This window comes from Anabrus simplex, chromosome 5 (assembly GCF_040414725.1).
Source record: "Anabrus simplex isolate iqAnaSimp1 chromosome 5, ASM4041472v1, whole genome shotgun sequence".
In the NCBI taxonomy this organism is placed as follows: domain Eukaryota; kingdom Metazoa; phylum Arthropoda; class Insecta; order Orthoptera; family Tettigoniidae; genus Anabrus; species Anabrus simplex.
Genome location: NC_090269.1, coordinates 330471311 through 330481310, shown reverse-complemented (window position 1 = coordinate 330481310; position 10000 = coordinate 330471311).

Here is a 10000-nt window from a genome sequence, read left to right as displayed (position 1 = left end):
CAATTTGCAAAGGCGAATAAGAATAAGCTACTCCATGTGATTCGTATGGCAAAAAGTAATGGTCGCGGTTCGAATCTCAGCCAACGCAGGTGTAAGTTTTGAAATTATGGTTCAGATTTAACGCTAAACTGGAAGTTCCGTGCTTATGATCAGGATGTCCGGAGTCATCAAAAAAATACTTGCTTTTGAATTACTCATACATTATATATTTACAAGTGGCTTTACGTCGCACCGACACATATAGGTCTTATGGTGACGATGAGATAGGAAAGGGCTAGGAGTAGGAAGGAAGCGGCCGTGTCCTTAATTAAAGTGCATCCCCAGCATTTGCTTGGCGCAAAAATGGGAAACCTTCAGGGCTGCCGACAGTGGGGTTCGAACCACATATATTTCAAATTCTTTTGAAAATCCTCGGTTAGGTGTAACAAAGTTCCAGTATTCATGTTCCGAAGTTGGCACTGCTATTGTTACATGAAATGCTACCGTCGAGATATGCTGGAAGAGACCTAGAATCATACCAAATTTTGGCTAATGGTTCATACAGTAGAACGCTGGATCTCTCTGGTGGAATTAGAAAGTGCTCAAATGCACCGGTTTCGTGTCGGTAGATGTACCGACTTTTCGGTGTCTTCTCATGAAACGTCAAGACTTGCCCATTTTTGTACGAATACAATATTCCTTCCACACACATTGACGTTCGAAGTAAAAAAAAATAATAATAAAAAAAAGTAATCTGATACCAAGCAGTACGCCCACAGAGCAAATTATGGTTGCAAAACGATATTACCTTAGCTTCCTCTACTTGACTCTGGATAAAAATTACTAGTCACACAGTTGGTTTTTATTTTTATTTTATTTTTATTTATCAGTTTTTCTCTCCAGGATCCAGCATGGGATCCCAGCTCTGCCACCCCAAAGGCAGTGTCCTGGAGCGTAAGACATTTCGTCGACCAGTACTTCTCCCAGGGGATGGGAAGATTGGAAGGGATAGGTAAGGAAGAGGGAAGGAAGGAGCCGTAGCCTCAAGTTAGGAACCGTCCCGGCATTTGCCTGGAGGAGAAGTGGGAAACCACGGAAAACCATTTCCAGGATGGTTGAGATGGGAATCGAACCCACCTCTACTCAGTTCACCTCCCGAGGCTGAGTGGACCCCGTTCCAGCCCTCGTACCACTTTTCAAATTTCGTGGCAGAGCCGGCAATCGAACCTGGGCCTCCGGAAGTGGCAGCTAATCACGCTAACCACTACACCAGAGAGGAGGACTTCTTTATTATTATTATTATTATTATTATTATTATTATTATTATTATTATTATTATTATTATTATTATTAAGGTACAGTCCCAGCATTTTCCTGGTGTGAAAATGGGAAACCACGGAAAAACATCTTCAGTTATTCCGACAGTGGGGCTCGAACCCACTATCTCCCGAATGCAAGAAATATGAATTAACCAAATTAAAATATCACAATTGAATTTAATATATCTCATTTCGCGTCCGATGATTCGGGATTCACAATTCCTCATCCATACAGAAAACATGGTTTCGAGTATAAGTAAACTGGTTACGAAAGAAGTGAAACCAAGTAAAATATCTTAATAATTATGTTATAGTGCTTACGTCCCACTAACTACATTTACGGTTATTGGAGACGCTGGGGTGCCGGAATTTTGTCCCGCAGGAGTTCTTTATCGTAGCAGTAAATCTACTGACAAGAGGCTGACGTTTCTGAGGACGTTCGTACTGAGCCATGATCGAAACTGCTATGTGTGGTGTACCCCACCTGGTGGTCCTGTTCATTAAGGCGGAGAGCCTATGTGGTCTGACACTGAGGTTAGCTGGTTCGAGTCCCGTTGGTCGAAAAAATGTTCACCGTCAGAGTGTTGGCCGGCAGCGTAGGAGAGGTGGTGGTATACAATTTCGAATCACTAGATTGTGTTCCAAAAACCTGAGTTCGATTCCAAATCTCTCCGCAGTGTTCATGTGCAGGAGGGCATATGACGCTGTTGATGATGATTCGTCCGTCGGATGGGGACGTAAAGCTTTGAGCAGACCACTTGGTGTTTGTGGACAGGAGTAGGCTACGTACCGACACCGTGTTTCACCCTCTCCGTATGTCATTATCATCATCATCATCATCCCACATCCAGACGCGCAGGTCGCCCATGGGAGTCAAATAGAAAGACCTGCACCAGGCGAGCCGAACTTGTCCTCGGACACTCCTGTCACTAAATGTCAACAATCTATATAAAAAATAATAAAAAAATAATAGAATTTAAAAAGAATGGTATTTCTGTATCGGTCATATCCACAGTAACAAGGAAATGCACGTTTTACTTTTCCGTAATTTCTGTCTGTCTGTCTGTCTGTCTGTCTGTCTGTCTGTCTGTCTGTCTGTCTGTCTGTCTGTCTGTCTGTCTGTCTGTCTGTCCGTCTGTCTGTCTGTCTGTCTGTCTGTCTGTCTGTCTGTCTGTATGTATGTATGTATGTATGTATGTATGTATGTATGTATGTATGTATGTATGTATGTATGTATGTATGTATGTTCGCACATCACAAGGAAACTGCTGAAGAGAAATGAAAATCGGTATGTAAAGTCCAGAAATGATCCAATACAATCTAGGCTATAAATAATTTTACTAACGCTGAGTTGTCCTATCGATAAATAAAATGTCCGATCATTTACATTTTATTCATTATTACCGTACTGGCTATGTTAAGATAGATATTCATGAATTTGTATTTTTGTAGCTAACAATAAGTCCGTATCAACGCCGAGCCACGAGAAAATGGGTAAACAGAATTTAATGAAAATTGCTATATAGAGATGGGTAATAAGAAACTACAGTCTAAGGTATAAACAATTGTACTCACCCCGGGTAAAATGGTAGTTTAGGGGAAGGCACCTAAAATTTAATTTTTAAATACCTATGTTATTGGTTCTATCGAAAAGTATACTACATAACAAAAATTATAGAGAATACAATTTCCGATCATTTATGTTTTATTCAGTTTTACCTTACCGACTATGATAAGAGTGGTATTTCAGGGTCGGAAGACAACTAAATGTGATGGCCTACAATATCGAAAGCTCATAAAATTGATCAACAATAACATTACATTGACCATTGTTTCTTGTGATATTCTTTGTCTCATATGCTGCCACTCATCTCCAATATAATGGGATTACTGCTGCGTACTGAGTGTAACAGCCTGCCCGAATATTGGCGGTAAATATCTGGGGAGCTAGATAACATTGTTCCTTAGCAAACGTAGAATTCCGTAGCGAAGTACGAGTACATCAGCTAGAAATAATACTTCTGTTGTAGTAAGGTTGTTTGAAGAGAGCATTTGGTTGTTCTCATCGTTGTTATGGCAGATAGATGAAGTCATGTACAGACTAAGAGCTGCTATAAGGGTCTGCACTGTTTGCACGAGCCAAGTCCCGGAGAGCAATCGTTGTTTCCAGGCCGTTAGGAAGATGAAAGTGTGCACTGCCAGCCTTTAATTCGTTGAGTACAACGTTTTCAACTAATGGATCATATTTCTGAGCTCGGACATGCCGTTCCATTAACACTGGTCCTAGTGACGTTAGCCATGTTGATAAAGAGTGTCCATGATAGGATCTCCGCTGATGTTGGAGCATCTGAGGTGTGCCGTTCGTAGTAGTGCAAAAGAAGGATCGAATGGAGTGCAAAGCATCTTGTACCCTAAGATAGTTTCCCACTTCGTTATAGGCAAGTTTCTACACCTCACTGCAAGTGTCATCACATCTGTCCGCTTGTCCATTACCTCGAGGATTGTATGCGACTGGTAGCTACTCCATGAGAAGTCAGGAAAATATTCAGTTCCTGTGACATGAAATACGAGCCTCGATTAGAATGAATGTAGGCAGGAGTTTCGAATGTGGCAAACAGACTGAGTAAATGCTATAACACAGTCGTATAAGATACGTCAGGGCATGGAAATTCTGAAGGAAGTCTTGAATATTCATCCACCAAGATCAAAAGATAGCGATTTCTAGAGACAGTCGATAATGTTCCTTTGAAGACACTTTCAATAATCTTTCAAAGGGTGGAGTGGCTTCGGTGAGTTTGCCAGGTGCTTGAAAAATTTCGGTTTCAACTCAGCACACGTCGAGCAAAATGATCTTTTGTGGAATATGGCATCTTTTGGAACGAACCCATTGCCACAAACGTGTTACACCTCGATGGCATAGAGTCTTGTGTATACGTCTCAGTGAATAATAAATAATAATGTTATTTGTTTTACGTCCCACTAACTACTTTTTAAGGTCTTCGGAGACGCCGAGGTGCCGGAATTTAGTCCCGCAGGAGTTCTTTAACGTGTCAGTAAATCTACCGACACGGGGCTGTCGTATTTGAGCACCTTCAAATACCACCGGACTGAGCCAGGATCGAACCTGCCAAGTACGTCTCAGTGACTCAATCGAGGCTCGAATCTTCGAAAGAACACACTCTTGATAATGCATTTCTCACTATATTTTCCTTTCCATGGCGATATATAATATCGTACTTGTAAGAAGACAATTTTAATCGTCACATGCGAATCTTCTCATTTTTAATTTTGTTGTTAACTCGAAACATGTAGGCAAGTGACTTCTCGCCGGTTATCAACCTGAAATGTCGACATAGAAGGTAATGCCTCAATTTCCGCAGCAATTCTGTGAATATTACTCATCTTGCCATTACGTATTGTGTACTAATAATTGATATGTACAATGATATGTCAAATTTATACGTAAAATAAAGCGAACGTTTGGCTTATTATAAGTATACAAAAAGGTATATTAGATAAAAAATACACTATTCAACCTGCATGTCAAGCTACTGTTCTACTGGAACTCTTAATATGATCTTTAAAAATTCCGAAAGGTACACGAAATAAACTATCTAAGTAATACGTTATGTTCAGTACCTATAGTACATATAAAGATAATGTTAATGTCTATTGCTCACGGTAAAATGTTTCGTAAAATTTGTTGTACAATTAATTTTATAATAATTTGATGAAAACAAGTTGTGTTGCACACGGTACAATTATTTTATAAAATCCGTGGAAGCATCAGGATGGCAATCTATGAACTGAGTTCTGAACTAAGATGTGTGTGTGCTGCCATCTGTCGATAAACTTTTAAACCAAGAATCAGCTGTTCAACTTACAGCGTGTTTGAGACATTGAGTTATTCTGTGCTCGGTGGTTTCAGAGTATGGCTCCAACAAACAAAGCAAAACTTGCTGCTTTAGCTGCAATTATATGTTGTACAGTGGTAAAAAGGAAGAAAAGAAATGCCAGGAAATGCTGGACTCAGGATTGGATCAAAAGAGAAGAAGGTAGAGGATTGCTGTCCTTGGTCGAAAATTAGTTGAGGTTAGAAGACCAGCATTCGTATAGGAATTCGGCGATTGTGTTTTTTGCCTCTCTCCTTGCTTTTCTGTTGTGGTAAAGTGGCATTTTAACTTCGTACAAACAAGGATATTTCTGGTATTTGTGCAGTAAAACACTAACAGCTTCCTTAGTCGACCCGGATCCTGCCATTTTAGAAAGAAGTGTTTGTTTACAATCGAGCTTCACAATCTTCTCACGACGTAGCGCCAGCATCATCGTGATGTCAGCTGCGCTGATTGGTTCGTTTCGTAAAATTAATTTTACGGAATAGAACATGTCCTATTTTATGAAAATTTTTATCAAAGGTTTTATAAAACTTGAAGTTGACCGTGTGCAACAGAAATTTTATAAAATTAAATTATTGTACAATAAATTTGGTAGAAAATTTTACCGTGAGCAACAGGCATAAGTATAGAAAAAATTACCAACCGGAACGAGTGGGTTCTGTATTTAACATCCCGTTTATGTCTACGTATATTGAGATATATCATATATGCCCATGTATATTTATTTGAATATTGCGCAACACTGTAGGTTCGTTACATTTGAAGGCTTTGTTTGAGAGGCGATTAGCTCTGGACCGCGCGGAGATAGAGCACAGTTAGTAGCGAGCTTTGGAACGGCGAGTTATTTGAAACTTTGAACGAGTCTGCAGGGAGTGTCACAGTATTGCCTGACGTGCGGCGAGTTTGAAGTGAGCCAATCGCCAGCTGAGAAGGCGTACCCCACGGTCATGGTGAACCCCAAGACAATTTTTCCGGATTATCAACCTCATTCAACACAGAGCTGATCTACTAATTTTATACGGGTGAAGTCTGATATTTAACCAATGCTCCACGGTTTTGATATGAATAATGAGTTGCAGCTGATTTTAGAGACACATATCTGTGCATATTTCGGCTAATTTCAAACTTATTATTGAATTGCTATTTTCCAACGGTCGTGTGCTTTGTCTCCAGAAGGCGGTTGAGCCCTCAAGCCACAGTCTACAGGGGAACCCCCTCTTCTGAATAAGACCGGTGAATCTATAAAACCAGGAGCAGCAGAGGAAGCATGGTCAGTCTTCGTTTATTCGTTATTCGTTTCTCAGTCCGAAAGCAGTCTCCACGTCCGTCGTGATTGCCACGTTCTTGACTGGTAACCATTTCTACAGTGACGCTAATACTTAAGAAATTGAAACACCATAAAGGCATTGGTCATTTGTGTTGATTTTCAAGATATGGAACGATACCATGAAAGTATGTAAGCGATCAAAGTTTCAGACCCATTGGATTGTTGCTACAGGTCTCCCCACGTGATTGGTCGCGGAGGAATCAACTCCAGTATACGGACTCTGGTGTAGCGTAGTTGACTTGCAGTCTGTGCAGTGAAGTGTTCCCCGTCAAACATGCCTCGACGACACAGAAGAGCACGCTATCAACAACTGCCGCCGTTTGAGAGGGCTCGGATAATTGGGCTGTGTGAGGCTGGATTATCGCTAAGGACTGTCGCTGCACGTGTTGGCCGACAGGCATCTACGGTACAACGTGTATCGTAGCAGTGGTCAAATGAAGGTACCCACACTCGTAGACCTGGCACAGACCCAGCGCGACAGACAACTGTGAGAGAGGATCGTCGCATCATTCGGAGGGCCCGGATGGAACCCCATGCAACAGCAGTGCAAATTCGAGCAGCTGTGGCACCCCACGTTACACAACAAACACTTGGTAATCGCCTACGTGCAGCTGGCTTATGAGCCCGTGTCCCTGCAGAAGGTGTACCAATGACCCCACAACAGTGACATGTAAAGCTGGCCTGGTGTCGAGAAAGATCGACGTGGGTCGACGAATGGCATAGGGTCGTCTTTAGTGATGAATCGCGCTTCTGTCTTTCCCACAGTGATCGTCGGAATCGTGTGCGCCGACGTACCGGGGAGAGGGGCCGCACAGATCTTATTGTTGAGGGGCACACAGGGTCAATAATGTGAAATCACAATTAGTGCTTGTTGAGGGCACTATGACTGCTCGACAGTACGTTGATGGGGTACTCAATCCAGTTGTTGTCCCTATGATGGCGAACATTGCTTGGGATGTTTCAGCAGGACAATGCCAGGGTTCACACTGCACGCATCTCCAGAGAATCTCTCCACGACATCACAACCTTAGAATGGCCCGCCAGATCCCGGACCTTTGTCCTATTTAGCATGTGTGGGACTTGATGGGACGACAACTGGCCAACCGTCCTCATCCACCCACAACTCTGGAACAACTGACCCGTGCAGTGCAGCAAGCATGGGCCACAATTCCTCAGGAAGCGATCCAGGGCCTTATTGACTCCATGCCTCGACGAATTCATCAATATATTGCAGCTCGTGGTGGGCACATCCTATATTGATTGTTGTCCAAACTTGCGGTCAGAGGGACCTGAAAGTGTAATCATCGAATCGCAATCGAACACTCGTCCTGCATGTTCAATTGCAGCAATGTAGCACCACTCCTTCTGGGTGTTGCAGTTTCCATTTTCTTCAGTGTAATTGTGATAATAATGTAATCACAGTGAATTATATTGGAAACTGTGTTTAAAATGCAGCGTCCTGGTGTGAACTAAGTATTATAAATACGGGAGTGCAAAGTCCGATATTGTGGCAATTACGTTTGCCCGAGTGACGCCACGCTATTATGCTAAGTGCGGTAGGCACCGCATATGTGTAAAGTTCGAGAGACGGTAAAGTCGGTTGCCGCGTATACCGATATAATTCTCGTGAACTGAATTAACATTTGCTATACGCCAACAGTTATCGGGTCGCGTATCGTGGTCGCTGTTGATGCGTGTGCGTTCGTTTCGATCATTGCTCTTGTATACGAACTGATACGGGTTCTATTCCGTGAAACATCAACTCTGAACAAAGCAATATCTTACTCATTTAATTATTTGCGTTAATTTACACGTGCTTAGTTAGTGTGCGCGTATACAATAGAGCAAGTGTAGAATTATCATATATTCATTTAACCTAGGAGTGTTTTTCTTCAAGGACTATACCAGTTGTTTTACGTCGCACCGACACAGATAGGTCTTATGGCGACGATGGGACAGGAAAGGGCTAGGAGTAGGAAGGAAGTGGCCGTGGCCTTAATTAAGGTACAGCCCAAGCATTTGCCTGGTGTGAAAATGGGAAACCACGGAAAACCATTTTCAGGGCTGGCGACAGTGGGGTTCGAACCTACTATCTCCCGAATACTGGATACTGGCCGCACTTAAGCGACTGCAGCTATCGAGCTCGGTACAAGGACTATGATGACATCTTCAAGTGTTATTCATATGTATTGTAACCACATCCAGTATGGCATGTTGACTGTGTAAACCCATTGACGGTGCAGCTATGTAGAGGGTGTGGAGCAGATATCGACAAAGTTAAGAGAAAATGTCAATATTCTAAGCATGTTCTTAGAGAGAAGGAGTCAGTTTAGTTTAATCCAGAGCAGATTTGTAAAATATTGTTAAATGTCAGCTCGCTAGAGCTGAGCTATTCTTGATTTTAGCTTACGTAGATGGTGATCCAAGGCAAATGCATGCTAGTGCCCTAATTTTATATTTTTTGTGTTTGCTTAGTATTGGGTAAAGGGTTGTGAGTGGGTGTAGTTAGGTATGTGTGTTTACATGTGTTCATTTCAGGATATTCCTATATGTTTTTGTTTGCTAGGGGCTTTACGTCGCACCGACACAGATAGGTCTTATGGCGACGATATTCCTATATGCATGTGTTAGATGTAATACAGGAAGGTAGCTTCCTCTTTAACGTGGCTATGTGGCCTCAATGTTGTGTGGGACAAGGATATTTAAGGCAGCGTAGGCTACTTTTATTACCAGATAAGAGCGCGTTTTCAGGTATATTTTGGCTGCCAGAGGAGCGCAAAAGCTACGTTCAGAAGTTAGGATCTTTTAATGAGAAGAGAAGGCAGGCGATCCAGGTTGGAAAATAATAGGAGTGTTAACGAAAGGCAGATATCGCCTAGTATATTATACGGGTGTTAAAATTTTAGTGAAGGGAAATGATGAGTGAAAGCTGCTTAGAAAGTAACGGGCTAGAATACACCTGGAAATTTAGTGATACAGTTGAGATTCGAACTCCCATGCCGCGAGTATAGAAGGCCTGAGTGATAGCGATTTGTGCGGCCAATAATTTGAAATATGGAGGCGCGATGTTTCTGTTGAGACAGAATATGTTCATAAATGGGAGATGTAAATACAGTAGTTTTGTGGAGCGAGGCAGCAAGTGTTAGCAGTGACAAACCTTCACTTGTAATGTGAAAGACAGCCGGCTTAGTTCCGCTGCGAATGAAAGTGCACACCCAGAATCCTGTGTATGAATGGCCATCCGTCACCCTGTCAGCTCTTGGTTAGGTAGAATTCTTACCCTTACAGCTGACTACTAACGATGGGGAAAGTGGGACCGACTGCTATGACAGAAAGAATATATGTATGCAGCCAGAGCCTGGACTAAGTCATGCATTCCGTGACTTTAATTATAAAGAAGTGTTTATCCTGTATGTTTATTTTCAGTGATCCAGTGATTTTGTCTATATTTTTTAGTATTTATTGTTTGTTTTATTTGT